General features: G+C 48.7%; 6 pseudogenes; all 6 read left to right on the top strand.

Moving 5' to 3' along the window:
* The first annotated feature begins 866 nt into the window (after positions 1 to 866).
* Positions 867 to 1,077, top strand: LOC124769584 (annotated as a pseudogene).
* A 3,240-nt stretch (positions 1,078 to 4,317) lies between these two features.
* LOC124769583 lies at positions 4,318 to 4,528 on the top strand (annotated as a pseudogene).
* A 3,232-nt stretch (positions 4,529 to 7,760) lies between these two features.
* LOC124769483 lies at positions 7,761 to 7,971 on the top strand (annotated as a pseudogene).
* Positions 7,972 to 11,213: 3,242 nt separating this feature from the next.
* On the top strand, positions 11,214 to 11,424 carry LOC124769469 (annotated as a pseudogene).
* A 3,229-nt stretch (positions 11,425 to 14,653) lies between these two features.
* Positions 14,654 to 14,864, top strand: LOC124769503 (annotated as a pseudogene).
* A 3,238-nt stretch (positions 14,865 to 18,102) lies between these two features.
* LOC124769468 lies at positions 18,103 to 18,313 on the top strand (annotated as a pseudogene).
* The last annotated feature ends 189 nt before the right edge of the window (positions 18,314 to 18,502 follow it).

Below are 18,502 nucleotides of genomic sequence, written 5' to 3'. Positions count from 1 at the left end.
TATGCCCTCACGTCACAGAAGTGTGGGACCTTGCACGTGTGCTATTAGCGCTGATCGGTGGGACTACACTGGACTATGTGTCAATCGACTGGTTCCTTACCCCTGATATTCAGACCAACCAACGAACACGACGTAACGCAATGGTGTGGCTCTTGGGCCACACCATTTTCACGATCTATGACCTTTGCCTCACCGATGCTGTCTCTTTCATGGACTACCTTTGGAGCCAGCATCGCCTGGCGGAATCTGACCGGAAATATACCATTACTTTTGCAAGATTTCTTAAAGTTGCAATGGTTCATGGTTATCAAAAGGTGTTCTGGGCTGACTAAGGCACCTCGTATAAGAATTGCCTGAGTGTACCCCTGGATCTTTGTCACTCAGACTTTCAAACTACCCTTGACTTACCCATACCCCAGATTTGATATTGGCCTTCAGGGCATCACTAGAGTAGACTGTTCTATGATACTGTTAATATGGAAATTGGTAACACGGAAATTGTGTGAACCTTGTATGAAAAATTATTGGAAAATTGGAAAACACATAATCTATCTTAAAGGATTATTACTTCGTTAATTCTATGGGCGATGGGATTATCTTGCCAGTTTCGTTTGAGTGTGCTGCCGTCGCTGTTTTTTTTTTTTTATTTTGCCTTCATTTCTGTCTTTATTTATTTCTTTCTATTTAGTTTTTAACATCATCACTTGCTTCACACCTGGAGAGGGAGGTGTGTTTCTGAGTAGTGTGTCGTCGCCCCCAAGGCATAGCAGAGTATGCCTCCGCTTTTATTTTCGGTTTATGGCAATAAGTCTTGCTACTAACAACACCCTGCTTTACGTGCTGCGTCGACACTAGAGGATGGCGGCATTTTTGGAGAGGAAAAGGTAGGTCTATAGGGGAGGTAGGAGGGAAAAAAGTGTAGTATTTGTCTTATCAGCTTAATATCTGATACGTCCTGCATCACACGACCAGAATATTACACTCATTTTTGGCTTATGACGGAGTGCTAGGGGCTTGCTCCACCTCTGTCGCGAGTTGGCCCGGCATTGAAGTACCGCCGGGATCGGCCCACCTAAAATTAATTAAAACACAGCCTGAAATGGGTTAACTTTCTGCAGTGATCAGATATTCCGCTGGTAGCAAAACTTGTCGTAGTTGTTGATGTGCCCAGTAGTTAGTTGCTTACACACCACGATTTCTTTTCATTAATTTAAGATTATCTTAAGAATTTTTTTTTTTTTGCGGTTAGCTGGACGGCACTTGCAGCCGCATTACGCTAGGCTGGTAATTTATGGGGGCACAGGACAGTGCCTTCGGATGCCTCGTTAGCGTCTCTTATGGTCCGGGCACAGATAATTTTAATTAAATGTTTTGGAGTTATAACCTTAGCTCCTCGCGAACGTCGTCGTCGTCGTCGTCGTCGTCGCCGCCGCACGCACGCTGAATACGTGTGTACACACGCACACACACATATGCAGTAGGCGGTGGACGATGTAAGCACTCGGCTAGGTGTAGCTCGCGCCAGTATAGCTCGCACCGGCCTGACGCTGCTGTGGGGCGGCCTCACGGCTTCTCCACTGCCCTGGCAGCTAGCGGCGTTCAAATGGGAGTCGCAGTTTACTCCTCGACATGGAGGGTAGTACTGGGATGTTGACGAGTGATCTCGTATTTGGTCGTTCCTTCCGGCACTTGCCTTTGTGATGTTTTCGACGGTCGCCTGTTGCCATATCGGCCCGCACCACCGTGTGTCACTCCCACATGTGGAGCGCACACGCTGCAAGCATTTAGGCCCTGACACTGCGGTTTTTCATCTCTGGCGATACTCCGCAAGGATACCGCCCTTCGATTGTGCCATTCCAGCACTAATCGAAGTGCTAGGTTTTCCGGCCTGTTAGGAGACCGCTTCTGCAAAACGTGCGAGGAGATGTTTGCTGGTTGCGAGCTACCCGCCGATTTTCTAGCTGTATGTATGGTCCTTAATCCAAAGGTCACAGGTCACTGTCGGGCTAAGGACGTGTTCTTAACACTGATTATAAGTTGGTGGCACGAAGTGTGGCTTCACATCTTAAACAGGTAATGAATAAGGTACACTGGCGTTTCGAATCGAACCACCTTCACCGCTGCTTCTATATACCGTGATGCTGTCTTACTCACCCACCGCCGACGCTCGAACCCCGGCTTCAATTGATCTCTAGATTTCGCCGGTGCCTTCTCCCATCCTTACCTGCTGGCCGTTATGTCGCGGAAGGGTTTCGGGGAGCACTTCATAAGAGACATCCGGCACTTCTTGGATGGAGCAAATTCCAGAATCATTGTGAACGGCTGCAGATCACGACCAATTCCCATCAGACGATCAGTTCGACAAGGCTGTCCCTTGTCAGTGTATTTTATCGCTTTGGCGCTGGACCCCATGCTGCGTGACATCGGATGGATGGTCGATGGTGTTCCTTTCCCAGGCGTCACCTTCCGCAGTGCGGCATACGCGGATGGTGTAGGTGTGTTTGTAGCAAACGCCAATGACATCGATTCGGTTCGCCGAGTCCTCCACGTTTATGAACGAGCATCCGGTGCCATGTTAAAATCCAACAAAATGGTGCTAATGCCACTAGGGCCACGATCATTGACCATCGAACGCCCATGCAACCGGATTGTAGGGGAACAACGTATCTTGGGTCTTGAGGTGACTGACTGTCCGCAGCGCATGTTAACACTCACGTGCAGGCGGATTCTCACGCGCATCAGAGGATTTTGCATGAGTCACACTGATCGACGACTCGACCTCCATCAACGAATCCAACTGATTAGTACATACATCCTATCACGGGCATAGTATGTAGCACAACTCCATACGCTACCGAAACAAACCAGCAGAGCCATCTCACAAACAGTATATTGCCTATTGTGGCGGCATGCACTATTCAAAGTTGATGCGCAGAATTGTACACTGCCAAAGGTCGATAGTGGCCTTGGACTCATTGACTTTCCCCGCAAATGTGCGGCAATCCTGATTCAAAGTATCGCCACTTTGCGTGAGATTGACCCAGGTGGTACAACAGCGGTGCTTTTCGACCGTTATCGCCCACAATCGGCGCGTGCACCAGTATGTTTGACACATATTCCATTCCGGATGACGACAGTCAAGGACTATTACCTCAATCAAAGTTACGTCCTAACAGTGGCCACCGACAAGGCACGCACATCGAAGCGCCTTTACTAGGCGCTTCGAGGCCAGCCCACACCACATAAATTGGAGGACAGACGACCGTCGGTCATCTGACACCAAGCTTGGGCTAATATCAACCACCCAGCCCTTCCCACAGAAGTTTCAGCGCTATGGTATCGCGTTGTAAACAATTTAATACCCACTAATCACCGCCTGGTGGCCATCCGCCTATGGCCCTCGGCTGCTTGCGGCCGATGTGGTGACGTAGACACCAGAGAGCATCGTCTCTTATGCCCTCACGTCACAGAAGTGTGGGACCTTGCACGTGTGCTATTAGCGCTGATCGGTGGGACTACACTGGACTATGTGTCAATCGACTGGTTCCTTACCCCTGATATTCAGACCAACCAACGAACACGACGTAACGCAATGGTGTGGCTCTTGGGCCACACCATTTTCACGATCTATGACCTTTGCCTCACCGATGCTGTCTCTTTCATGGACTACCTTTGGAGCCAGCATCGCCTGGCGGAATCTGACCGGAAATATACCATTACTTTTGCAAGATTTCTTAAAGTTGCAATGGTTCATGGTTATCAAAAGGTGTTCTGGGCTGACTAAGGCACCTCGTATAAGAATTGCCTGAGTGTACCCCTGGATCTTTGTCACTCAGACTTTCAAACTACCCTTGACTTACCCATACCCCAGATTTGATATTGGCCTTCAGGGCATCACTAGAGTAGACTGTTCTATGATACTGTTAATATGGAAATTGGTAACACGGAAATTGTGTGAACCTTGTATGAAAAATTATTGGAAAATTGGAAAACACATAATCTATCTTAAAGGATTATTACTTCGTTAATTCTATGGGCGATGGGATTATCTCGCCAGTTTCGTTTGAGTGTGCTGCCGTCGCTGTTTTTTTTTTTTATTTTGCCTTCATTTCTGTCTTTATTTATTTCTTTCTATTTAGTTTTTAACATCATCACTTGCTTCACACCTGGAGAGGGAGGTGTGTTTCTGAGTAGTGTGTCGTCGCCCCCAAGGCATAGCAGAGTATGCCTCCGCTTTTATTTTCGGTTTATGGCAATAAGTCTTGCTACTAACAACACCCTGCTTTACGTGCTGCGTCGACACTAGAGGATGGCGGCATTTTTGGAGAGGAAAAGGTAGGTCTATAGGGGAGGTAGGAGGGAAAAAAGTGTAGTATTTGTCTTATCAGCTTAATATCTGATACGTCCTGCATCACACGACCAGAATATTACACTCATTTTTGGCTTATGACGGAGTGCTAGGGGCTTGCTCCACCTCTGTCGCGAGTTGGCCCGGCATTGAAGTACCGCCGGGATCGGCCCACCTAAAATTAATTAAAACACAGCCTGAAATGGGTTAACTTTCTGCAGTGATCAGATATTCCGCTGGTAGCAAAACTTGTCGTAGTTGTTGATGTGCCCAGTAGTTAGTTGCTTACACACCACGATTTCTTTTCATTAATTTAAGATTATCTTAAGAATTTTTTTTTTTTTGCGGTTAGCTGGACGGCACTTGCAGCCGCATTACGCTAGGCTGGTAATTTATGGGGGCACAGGACAGTGCCTTCGGATGCCTCGTTAGCGTCTCTTATGGTCCGGGCACAGATAATTTTAATTAAATTTTTTGGAGTTATAACCTTAGCTCCTCGCGAACGTCGTCGTCGTCGTCGTCGCCGCCGCACGCACGCTGAATACGTGTGTACACACGCACACACACATATGCAGTAGGCGGTGGACGATGTGAGCACTCGGCTAGGTGTAGCTCGCGCCAGTATAGCTCGCACCGGCCTGACGCTGCTGTGGGGCGGCCTCACGGCTTCTCCACTGCCCTGGCAGCTAGCGGCGTTCAAATGGGAGTCGCAGTTTACTCCTCGACATGGAGGGTAGTACTGGGATGTTGACGAGTGATCTCGTATTTGGTCGTTCCTTCCGGCACTTGCCTTTGTGATGTTTTCGACGGTCGCCTGTTGCCATATCGGCCCGCACCACCGTGTGTCACTCCCACATGTGGAGCGCACACGCTGCAAGCATTTAGGCCCTGACACTGCGGTTTTTCATCTCTGGCGGTACTCCGCAAGGATACCGCCCTTCGATTGTGCCATTCCAGCAATAATCGAAGTGCTAGGTTTTCCGGCCTGTTAGGAGACCGCTTCTGCAAAACGTGCGAGGAGATGTTTGCTGGTTGCGAGCTACCCGCCGATTTTCTAGCTGTATGTATGGTCCTTAATCCAAAGGTCACAGGTCACTGTCGGGCTAAGGACGTGTTCTTAACACTGATTATAAGTTGGTGGCACGAAGTGTGGCTTCACATCTTAAGCAGGTAATGAATAAGGTACACTGGCGTTTCGAATCGAACCACCTTCACCGCTGCTTCTATATACCGTGATGCTGTCTTACTCACCCACCGCCGACGCTCGAACCCCGGCTTCAATTGATCTCTAGATTTCGCCGGTGCCTTCTCCCATCCTTACCTGCTGGCCGTTATGTCGCGGAAGGGTTTCGGGGAGCACTTCATAAGAGACATCCGGCACTTCTTGGATGGAGCAAATTCCAGAATCATTGTGAACGGCTGCAGATCACGACCAATTCCCATCAGACGATCAGTTCGACAAGGCTGTCCCTTGTCAGTGTATTTTATCGCTTTGGCGCTGGACCCCATGCTGCGTGACATCGGATGGATGGTCGATGGTGTTCCTTTCCCAGGCGTCACCTTCCGCAGTGCGGCATACGCGGATGGTGTAGGTGTGTTTGTAGCAAACGCCAATGACATCGATTCGGTTCGCCGAGTCCTCCACGTTTATGAACGAGCATCCGGTGCCATGTTAAAATCCAACAAAATGGTGCTAATGCCACTAGGGCCACGATCATTGACCATCGAACGCCCATGCAACCGGATTGTAGGGGAACAACGTATCTTGGGTCTTGAGGTGACTGACTGTCCGCAGCGCATGTTAACACTCACGTGCAGGCGGATTCTCACGCGCATCAGAGGATTTTGCATGAGTCACACTGATCGACGACTCGACCTCCATCAACGAATCCAACTGATTAGTACATACATCCTATCACGGGCATAGTATGTAGCACAACTCCATACGCTACCGAAACAAACCAGCAGAGCCATCTCACAAACAGTATATTGCCTATTGTGGCGGCATGCACTATTCAAAGTTGATGCGCAGAATTGTACACTGCCAAAGGTCGATAGTGGCCTTGGACTCATTGACTTTCCCCGCAAATGTGCGGCAATCCTGATTCAAAGTATCGCCACTTTGCGTGAGATTGACCCAGGTGGTACAACAGCGGTGCTTTTCGACCGTTATCGCCCACAATCGGCGCGTGCACCAGTATGTTTGACACATATTCCATTCCGGATGACGACAGTCAAGGACTATTACCTCAATCAAAGTTACGTCCTAACAGTGGCCACCGACAAGGCACGCACATCGAAGCGCCTTTACTAGGCGCTTCGAGGCCAGCCCACACCACATAAATTGGAGGACAGACGACCGTCGGTCATCTGACACCAAGCTTGGGCTAATATCAACCACCCAGCCCTTCCCACAGAAGTTTCAGCGCTATGGTATCGCGTTGTAAACAATTTAATACCCACTAATCACCGCCTGGTGGCCATCCGCCTATGGCCCTCGGCTGCTTGCGGCCGATGTGGTGACGTAGACACCAGAGAGCATCGTCTCTTATGCCCTCACGTCACAGAAGTGTGGGACCTTGCACGTGTGCTATTAGCGCTGATCGGTGGGACTACACTGGACTATGTGTCAATCGACTGGTTCCTTACCCCTGATATTCAGACCAACCAACGAACACGACGTAACGCAATGGTGTGGCTCTTGGGCCACACCATTTTCACGATCTATGACCTTTGCCTCACCGATGCTGTCTCTTTCATGGACTACCTTTGGAGCCAGCATCGCCTGGCGGAATCTGACCGGAAATATACCATTACTTTTGCAAGATTTCTTAAAGTTGCAATGGTTCATGGTTATCAAAAGGTGTTCTGGGCTGACTAAGGCACCTCGTATAAGAATTGCCTGAGTGTACCCCTGGATCTTTGTCACTCAGACTTTCAAACTACCCTTGACTTACCCATACCCCAGATTTGATATTGGCCTTCAGGGCATCACTAGAGTAGACTGTTCTATGATACTGTTAATATGGAAATTGGTAACACGGAAATTGTGTGAACCTTGTATGAAAAATTATTGGAAAATTGGAAAACACATAATCTATCTTAAAGGATTATTACTTCGTTAATTCTATGGGCGATGGGATTATCTCGCCAGTTTCGTTTGAGTGTGCTGCCGTCGCTGTTTTTTTTTTATTTTGCCTTCATTTCTGTCTTTATTTATTTCTTTCTATTTAGTTTTTAACATCATCACTTGCTTCACACCTGGAGAGGGAGGTGTGTTTCTGAGTAGTGTGTCGTCGCCCCCAAGGCATAGCAGAGTATGCCTCCGCTTTTATTTTCGGTTTATGGCAATAAGTCTTGCTACTAACAACACCCAGCTTTACGTGCTGCGTCGACACTAGAGGATGGCGGCATTTTTGGAGAGGAAAAGGTAGGTCTATAGGGGAGGTAGGAGGGAAAAAAGTGTAGTATTTGTCTTATCAGCTTAATATCTGATACGTCCTGCATCACACGACCAGAATATTACACTCATTTTTGGCTTATGACGGAGTGCTAGGGGCTTGCTCCACCTCTGTCGCGGGTTGGCCCGGCATTGAAGTATCGCCGGGATCGGCCCACCTAAAATTAATTAAAACACAGCCTGAAATGGGTTAACTTTCTGCAGTGATCAGATATTCCGCTGGTAGCAAAACTTGTCGTAGTTGTTGATGTGCCCAGTAGTTAGTTGCTTACACACCACGATTTCTTTTCATTAATTTAAGATTATCTTAAGAATTTTTTTTTTTTTGCGGTTAGCTGGACGGCACTTGCAGCCGCATTACGCTAGGCTGGTAATTTATGGGGGCACAGGACAGTGCCTTCGGATGCCTCGTTAGCGTCTCTTATGGTCCGGGCACAGATAATTTTAATTAAATTTTTTGGAGTTATAACCTTAGCTCCTCGCGAACGTCGTCGTCGTCGTCGTCGTCGTCGCCGCCGCACGCACGCTGAATACGTGTGTACACACGCACACACACATATGCAGTAGGCGGTGGACGATGTGAGCACTCGGCTAGGTGTAGCTCGCGCCAGTATAGCTCGCACCGGCCTGACGCTGCTGTAGGGCGGCCTCACGGCTTCTCCACTGCCCTGGCAGCTAGCGGCGTTCAAATGGGAGTCGCAGTTTACTCCTCGACATGGAGGGTAGTACTGGGATGTTGACGAGTGATCTCGTATTTGGTCGTTCCTTCCGGCACTTGCCTTTGTGATGTTTTCGACGGTCGCCTGTTGCCATATCGGCCCGCACCACCGTGTGTCACTCCCACATGTGGAGCGCACACGCTGCAAGCATTTAGGCCCTGACACTGCGGTTTTTCATCTCTGGCGATACTCCGCAAGGATACCGCCCATCGATTGTGCCATTCCAGCACTAATCGAAGTGCTAGGTTTTCCGGCCTGTTAGGAGACCGCTTCTGCAAAACGTGCGAGGAGATGTTTGCTGGTTGCGAGCTACCCGCCGATTTTCTAGCTGTATGTATGGTCCTTAATCCAAAGGTCACAGGTCACTGTCGGGCTAAGGACGTGTTCTTAACACTGATTATAAGTTGGTGGCACGAAGTGTGGCTTCACATCTTAAACAGGTAATGAATAAGGTACTCTGGCGTTTCGAATCGAACCACCTTCACCGCTGCTTCTATATACCGTGATGCTGTCTTACTCACCCACCGCCGACGCTCGAACCCCGGCTTCAATTGATCTCTAGATTTCGCCGGTGCCTTCTCCCATCCTTACCTGCTGGCCGTTATGTCGCGGAAGGGTTTCGGGGAGCACTTCATAAGAGACATCCGGCACTTCTTGGATGGAGCAAATTCCAGAATCATTGTGAACGGCTGCAGATCACGACCAATTCCCATCAGACGATCAGTTCGACAAGGCTGTCCCTTGTCAGTGTATTTTATCGCTTTGGCGCTGGACCCCATGCTGCGTGACATCGGATGGATGGTCGATGGTGCTCCTTTCCCAGGCGTCACCTTCCGCAGTGCGGCATACGCGGATGGTGTAGGTGTGTTTGTAGCAAACGCCAATGACATCGATTCGGTTCGCCGAGTCCTCCACGTTTATGAACGAGCATCCGGTGCCATGTTAAAATCCAACAAAATGGTGCTAATGCCACTAGGGCCACGATCATTGACCATCGAACGCCCATGCAACCGGATTGTAGGGGAACAACGTATCTTGGGTCTTGAGGTGACTGACTGTCCGCAGCGCATGTTAACACTCACGTGCAGGCGGATTCTCACGCGCATCAGAGGATTTTGCATGAGTCACACTGATCGACGACTCGACCTCCATCAACGAATCCAACTGATTAGTACATACATCCTATCACGGGCATAGTATGTAGCACAACTCCATACGCTACCGAAACAAACCAGCAGAGCCATCTCACAAACAGTATATTGCCTATTGTGGCGGCATGCACTATTCAAAGTTGATGCGCAGAATTGTACACTGCCAAAGGTCGATAGTGGCCTTGGACTCATTGACTTTCCCCGCAAATGTGCGGCAATCCTGATTCAAAGTATCGCCACTTTGCGTGAGATTGACCCAGGTGGTACAACAGCGGTGCTTTTCGACCGTTATCGCCCACAATCGGCGCGTGCACCAGTATGTTTGACACATATTCCATTCCGGATGACGACAGTCAAGGACTATTACCTCAATCAAAGTTACGTCCTAACAGTGGCCACCGACAAGGCACGCACATCGAAGCGCCTTTACTAGGCGCTTCGAGGCCAGCCCACACCACATAAATTGGAGGACAGACGACCGTCGGTCATCTGACACCAAGCTTGGGCTAATATCAACCACCCAGCCCTTCCCACAGAAGTTTCAGCGCTATGGTATCGCGTTGTAAACAATTTAATACCCACTAATCACCGCCTGGTGGCCATCCGCCTATGGCCCTCGGCTGCTTGCGGCCGATGTGGTGACGTAGACACCAGAGAGCATCGTCTCTTATGCCCTCACGTCACAGAAGTGTGGGACCTTGCACGTGTGCTATTAGCGCTGATCGGTGGGACTACACTGGACTATGTGTCAATCGACTGGTTCCTTACCCCTGATATTCAGACCAACCAACGAACACGACGTAACGCAATGGTGTGGCTCTTGGGCCACACCATTTTCACGATCTATGACCTTTGCCTCACCGATGCTGTCTCTTTCATGGACTACCTTTGGAGCCAGCATCGCCTGGCGGAATCTGACCGGAAATATACCATTACTTTTGCAAGATTTCTTAAAGTTGCAATGGTTCATGGTTATCAAAAGGTGTTCTGGGCTGACTAAGGCACCTCGTATAAGAATTGCCTGAGTGTACCCCTGGATCTTTGTCACTCAGACTTTCAAACTACCCTTGACTTACCCATACCCCAGATTTGATATTGGCCTTCAGGGCATCACTAGAGTAGACTGTTCTATGATACTGTTAATATGGAAATTGGTAACACGGAAATTGTGTGAACCTTGTATGAAAAATTATTGGAAAATTGGAAAACACATAATCTATCTTAAAGGATTATTACTTCGTTAATTCTATGGGCGATGGGATTATCTCGCCAGTTTCGTTTGAGTGTGCTGCCGTCGCTGTTTTTTTTTTTTTTATTTTGCCTTCATTTCTGTCTTTATTTATTTCTTTCTATTTAGTTTTTAACATCATCACTTGCTTCACACCTGGAGAGGGAGGTGTGTTTCTGAGTAGTGTGTCGTCGCCCCCAAGGCATAGCAGAGTATGCCTCCGCTTTTATTTTCGGTTTATGGCAATAAGTCTTGCTACTAACAACACCCTGCTTTACGTGCTGCGTCGACACTAGAGGATGGCGGCATTTTTGGAGAGGAAAAGGTAGGTCTATAGGGGAGGTAGGAGGGAAAAAAGTGTAGTATTTGTCTTATCAGCTTAATATCTGATACGTCCTGCATCACACGACCAGAATATTACACTCATTTTTGGCTTATGACGGAGTGCTAGGGGCTTGCTCCACCTCTGTCGCGGGTTGGCCCGGCATTGAAGTACCGCCGGGATCGGCCCACCTAAAATTAATTAAAACACAGCCTGAAATGGGTTAACTTTCTGCAGTGATCAGATATTCCGCTGGTAGCAAAACTTGTCGTAGTTGTTGATGTGCCCAGTAGTTAGTTGCTTACACACCACCATTTCTTTTCATTAATTTAAGATTATCTTAAGAATTTTTTTTTTTTGCGGTTAGCCGGACGGCACTTGCAGCCGCATTACGCTAGGCTGGTAATTTATGGGGGCACAGGACAGTGCCTTCGGATGCCTCGTTAGCGTCTCTTATGGTCCGGGCACAGATAATTTTAATTAAATTTTTTGGAGTTATAACCTTAGCTCCTCGCGAACGTCGTCGTCGTCGTCGCCGCCGCACGCACGCAGAATACGTGTGTACACACGCACACACACATATGCAGTAGGCGGTGGACGATGTAAGCACTCGGCTAGGTGTAGCTCGCGCCAGTATAGCTCGCACCGGCCTGACGCTGCTGTGGGGCGGCCTCACGGCTTCTCCACTGCCCTGGCAGCTAGCGGCGTTCAAATGGGAGTCGCAGTTTACTCCTCGACATGGAGGGTAGTACTGGGATGTTGACGAGTGATCTCGTATTTGGTCGTTCCTTCCGGCACTTGCCTTTGTGATGTTTTCGACGGTCGCCTGTTGCCATATCGGCCCGCACCACCGTGTGTCACTCCCACATGTGGAGCGCACACGCTGCAAGCATTTAGGCCCTGACACTGCGGTTTTTCATCTCTGGCGGTACTCCGCAAGGATACCGCCCTTCGATTGTGCCATTCCAGCACTAATCGAAGTGCTAGGTTTTCCGGCCTGTTAGGAGACCGCTTCTGCAAAACGTGCGAGGAGATGTTTGCTGGTTGCGAGCTACCCGCCGATTTTCTAGCTGTATGTATGGTCCTTAATCCAAAGGTCACAGGTCACTGTCGGGCTAAGGACGTGTTCTTAACACTGATTATAAGTTGGTGGCACGAAGTGTGGCTTCACATCTTAAACAGGTAATGAATAAGGTACACTGGCGTTTCGAATCGAACCACCTTCACCGCTGCTTCTATATACCGTGATGCTGTCTTACTCACCCACCGCCGACGCTCGAACCCCGGCTTCAATTGATCTCTAGATTTCGCCGGTGCCTTCTCCCATCCTTACCTGCTGGCCGTTATGTCGCGGAAGGGTTTCGGGGAGCACTTCATAAGAGACATCCGGCACTTCTTGGATGGAGCAAATTCCAGAATCATTGTGAACGGCTGCAGATCACGACCAATTCCCATCAGACGATCAGTTCGACAAGGCTGTCCCTTGTCAGTGTATTTTATCGCTTTGGCGCTGGACCCCATGCTGCGTGACATCGGATGGATGGTCAATGGTGCTCCTTTCCCAGGCGTCACCTTCCGCAGTGCGGCATACGCGGATGGTGTAGGTGTGTTTGTAGCAAACGCCAATGACATCGATTCGGTTCGCCGAGTCCTCCACGTTTATGAACGAGCATCCGGTGCCATGTTAAAATCCAACAAAATGGTGCTAATGCCACTAGGGCCACGATCATTGACCATCGAACGCCCATGCAACCGGATTGTAGGGGAACAACGTATCTTGGGTCTTGAGGTGACTGACTGTCCGCAGCGCATGTTAACACTCACGTGCAGGCGGATTCTCACGCGCATCAGAGGATTTTGCATGAGTCACACTGATCGACGACTCGACCTCCATCAACGAATCCAACTGATTAGTACATACATCCTATCACGGGCATAGTATGTAGCACAACTCCATACGCTACCGAAACAAACCAGCAGAGCCATCTCACAAACAGTATATTGCCTATTGTGGCGGCATGCACTATTCAAAGTTGATGCGCAGAATTGTACACTGCCAAAGGTCGATAGTGGCCTTGGACTCATTGACTTTCCCCGCAAATGTGCGGCAATCCTGATTCAAAGTATCGCCACTTTGCGTGAGATTGACCCAGGTGGTACAACAGCGGTGCTTTTCGACCGTTATCGCCCACAATCGGCGCGTGCACCAGTATGTTTGACACATATTCCATTCCGGATGACGACAGTCAAGGACTATTACCTCAATCAAAGTTACGTCCTAACAGTGGCCACCGACAAGGCACGCACATCGAAGCGCCTTTACTAGGCGCTTCGAGGCCAGCCCACACCACATAAATTGGAGGACAGACGACCGTCGGTCATCTGACACCAAGCTTGGGCTAATATCAACCACCCAGCCCTTCCCACAGAAGTTTCAGCGCTATGGTATCGCGTTGTAAACAATTTAATACCCACTAATCACCGCCTGGTGGCCATCCGCCTATGGCCCTCGGCTGCTTGCGGCCGATGTGGTGACGTAGACACCAGAGAGCATCGTCTCTTATGCCCTCACGTCACAGAAGTGTGGGACCTTGCACGTGTGCTATTAGCGCTGATCGGTGGGACTACACTGGACTATGTGTCAATCGACTGGTTCCTTACCCCTGATATTCAGACCAACCAACGAACACGACGTAACGCAATGGTGTGGCTCTTGGGCCACACCATTTTCACGATCTATGACCTTTGCCTCACCGATGCTGTCTCTTTCATGGACTACCTTTGGAGCCAGCATCGCCTGGCGGAATCTGACCGGAAATATACCATTACTTTTGCAAGATTTCTTAAAGTTGCAATGGTTCATGGTTATCAAAAGGTGTTCTGGGCTGACTAAGGCACCTCGTATAAGAATTGCCTGAGTGTACCCCTGGATCTTTGTCACTCAGACTTTCAAACTACCCTTGACTTACCCATACCCCAGATTTGATATTGGCCTTCAGGGCATCACTAGAGTAGACTGTTCTATGATACTGATAATATGGAAATTGGTAACACGGAAATTGTGTGAACCTTGTATGAAAAATTATTGGAAAATTGGAAAACACATAATCTATCTTAAAGGATTATTACTTCGTTAATTCTATGGGCGATGGGATTATCTCGCCAGTTTCGTTTGAGTGTGCTGCCGTCGCTGTTTTTTTTTTTATTTTGCCTTCATTTCTGTCTTTATTTATTTCTTTCTATTTAGTTTTTAACATCATCACTTGCTTCACACCTGGAGAGGGAGGTGTGTTTCTGAGTAGTGTGTCGTCGCCCCCAAGGCATAGCAGAGTATGCCTCCGCTTTTATTTTCGGTTTATGGCAATAAGTCTTGCTACTAACAACACCCTGCTTTACGTGCTGCGTCGACACTAGAGGATGGCGGCATTTTTGGAGAGGAAAAGGTAGGTCTATAGGGGAGGTAGGAGGGAAAAAAGTGTAGTATTTGTCTTATCAGCTTAATATCTGATACGTCCTGCATCACACGACCAGAATATTACACTCATTTTTGGCTTATGACGGAGCGCTAGGGGCTTGCTCCACCTCTGTCGCGGGTTGGCCCGGCATTGAAGTACCGCCGGGATCGGCCCACCTAAAATTAATTAAAACACAGCCTGAAATGGGTTAACTTTCTGCAGTGATCAGATATTCCGCTGGTAGCAAAACTTGTCGTAGTTGTTGATGTGCCCAGTAGTTAGTTGCTTACACACCACGATTTCTTTTCATTAATTTAAGATTATCTTAAGAATTTTTTTTTTTTTTGCGGTTAGCTGGACGGCACTTGCAGCCGCATTACGCTAGGCTGGTAATTTATGGGGGCACAGGACAGTGCCTTCGGATGCCTCGTTAGCGTCTCTTATGGTCCGGGCAGAGATAATTTTAATTAAAATTTTTGGAGTTATTACCTTAGCTCCTCGCGAACGTCGTCGTCGTCGTCGTCGTCGTCGCCGCCGCACGCACGCTGAATACGTGTGTACACACGCACACACACATATGCAGTAGGCGGTGGACGATGTAAGCACTCGGCTAGGTGTAGCTCGCGCCAGTATAGCTCGCACCGGCCTGACGCTGCTGTGGGGCGGCCTCACGGCTTCTCCACTGCCCTGGCAGCTAGCGGCGTTCAAATGGGAGTCGCAGTTTACTCCTCGACATGGAGGGTAGTACTGGGATGTTGACGAGTGATCTCGTATTTGGTCGTTCCTTCCGGCACTTGCCTTTGTGATGTTTTCGACGGTCGCCTGTTGCCATATCGGCCCGCACCACCGTGTGTCACTCCCACATGTGGAGCGCACACGCTGCAAGCATTTAGGCCCTGACACTGCGGTTTTTCATCTCTGGCGATACTCCGCAAGGATACCGCCCTTCGATTGTGCCATTCCAGCACTAATCGAAGTGCTAGGTTTTCCGGCCTGTTAGGAGACCGCTTCTGCAAAACATGCGAGGAGATGTTTGCTGGTTGCGAGCTACCCGCCGATTTTCTAGCTGTATGTATGGTCCTTAATCCAAAGGTCACAGGTCACTGTCGGGCTAAGGACGTGTTCTTAACACTGATTGTAAGTTGGTGGCACGAAGTGTGGCTTCACATCTTAAACAGGTAATGAATAAGGTACACTGGCGTTTCGAATCGAACCACCTTCACCGCTGCTTCTATATACCGTGATGCTGTCTTACTCACCCACCGCCGACGCTCGAACCCCGGCTTCAATTGATCTCTAGATTTCGCCGGTGCCTTCTCCCATCCTTACCTGCTGGCCGTTATGTCGCGGAAGGGTTTCGGGGAGCACTTCATAAGAGACATCCGGCACTTCTTGGATGGAGCAAATTCCAGAATCATTGTGAACGGCTGCAGATCACGACCAATTCCCATCAGACGATTAGTTCGACAAGGCTGTCCCTTGTCAGTGTATTTTATCGCTTTGGCGCTGGACCCCATGCTGCGTGACATCGGATGGATGGTCGATGGTGTTCCTTTCCCAGGCGTCACCTTCCGCAGTGCGGCATACGCGGATGGTGTAGGTGTGTTTGTAGCAAACGCCAATGACATCGATTCGGTTCGCCGAGTCCTCCACGTTTATGAACGAGCATCCGGTGCCATGTTAAAATCCAACAAAATGGTGCTAATGCCACTAGGGCCACGATCATTGACCATCGAACGCCCATGCAACCGGATTGTAGGGGAACAACGTATCTTGGGTCTTGAGGTGACTGAGTGTCCGCAGCGCATGTTAACACTCACGTGCAGGCGGATTCTCACGTGCATCAGAGTATTTTGCATGAGTCACACTGATCGACGACTCGACCTCCATCAACGAATCCAACTGATTAGTACATACATCCTATCACGGGCATAGTATGTAGCACAACTCCATACGCTACCGAAACAAACCAGCAGAGCCATCTCACAAACAGTATATTGCCTATTGTGGCGGCATGCACTATTCAAAGTTGATGCGCAGAATCGTACACTGCCAAAGGTCGATAGTGGCCTTGGACTCATTGACTTTCCCCGCAAATGTGCGGCAATCCTGATTCAAAGTATCGCCACTTTGCGTGAGATTGACCCAGGTGGTACAACAGCGGTGCTTTTCGACCGTTATCGCCCACAATCGGCGCGTGCACCAGTATGTTTGACACATATTCCATTCCGGATGACGACAGTCAAGGACTATTACCTCAATCAAAGTTACGTCCTAACAGTGGCCACCGACAAGGCACGCACATCGAAGCGCCTTTACTAGGCGCTTCGAGGCCAGCCCACACCACATAAATTGGAGGACAACGACCGTCGGTCATCTGACACCAAGCTTGGGCTAATATCAACCACCCAGCCCTTCCCACAGAAGTTTCAGCGGTATGGTATCGCGTTGTAAACAATTTAATACCCACTAATCACCGCCTGGTGGCCATCCGCCTATGGCCCTCGGCTGCTTGCGGCCGATGTGGTGACGTAGACACCAGAGAGCATCGTCTCTTATGCCCTCACGTCACAGAAGTGTGGGACCTTGCACGTGTGCTATTAGCGCTGATCGGTGGGACTACACTGGACTATGTGTCAATCGACTGGTTCCTTACCCCTGATATTCAGACCAACCAACGAACACGACGTAACGCAATGGTGTGGCTCTTGGGCCACACCATTTTCACGATCTATGACCTTTGCCTCACCGATGCTGTCTCTTTCATGGACTACCTTTGGAGCCAGCATCGCCTGGCGGAATCTGACCGGAAATATACCATTACTTTTGCAAGATTTCTTAAAGTTGCAATGGTTCATGGTTATCAAAAGGTGTTCTGGGCTGACTAAGGCACCTCGTATAAGAATTGCCTGAGTGTACCCCTGGATCTTTGTCACTCAGACTTTCAAACTACCCTTGACTTACCCATACCCCTGATTTGATATTGGCCTTCAGGGCATCACTAGAGTAGACTGTTCTATGATACTGTTAATATGGAAATTGGTAACACGGAAATTGTGTGAACCTTGTATGAAAAATTATTGGAAAATTGGAAAACACATAATCTATCTTAAAGGATTATTACTTCGTTAATTCTATGGGCGATGGGATTATCTCGCCAGTTTCGTTTGACTGTGCTGCCGTCGCTGTTTTTTTTTTATTTTGCCTTCATTTCTGTCTTTATTTATTTCTTTCTATTTAGTTTTTAACATCATCACTTGCTTCACACCTGGAGAGGGAGGTGTGTTTCTGAGTAGTGTGTCGTCGCCCCCAAGGCATAGCAGAGTATGCCTCCGCTTTTATTTTCGGTTTATGGCAATAAGTCTTGCTACTAACAACACCCTGCTTTACGTGCTGCGTCGACACTAGAGGATGGCGGCATTTTTGGAGAGGAAAAGGTAGGTCTATAGGGGAGGTAGGAGGGAAAAAAGTGTAGTATTTGTCTTATCAGCTTAATATCTGATACGTCCTGCATCACACGACCAGAATATTACACTCATTTTTGGCTTATGACGGAGTGCTAGGGGCTTGCTCCACCTCTGTCGCGGGTTGGCCCGGCATTGAAGTACCGCCGGGATCGGCCCACCTAAAATTAATTAAAACACAGCCTGAAATGGGTTAACTTTCTGCAGTGATCAGATATTCCGCTGGTAGCAAAACTTGTCGTAATTGTTGATGTGCCCAGTAGTTAGTTGCTTACACACCACGATTTCTTTTCATTAATTTAAGATTATCTTAAGAATTTTTTTTCTTTTGCGGTTAGCTGGACGGCACTTGCAG

This window comes from Schistocerca piceifrons, unplaced genomic scaffold, assembly GCF_021461385.2.
Source record: "Schistocerca piceifrons isolate TAMUIC-IGC-003096 unplaced genomic scaffold, iqSchPice1.1 HiC_scaffold_701, whole genome shotgun sequence".
Lineage (NCBI taxonomy): Eukaryota > Metazoa > Arthropoda > Insecta > Orthoptera > Acrididae > Schistocerca > Schistocerca piceifrons.
Note: the sequence above shows the minus strand (reverse complement) of the source record. Positions and strands in the feature narration are given on the sequence as shown.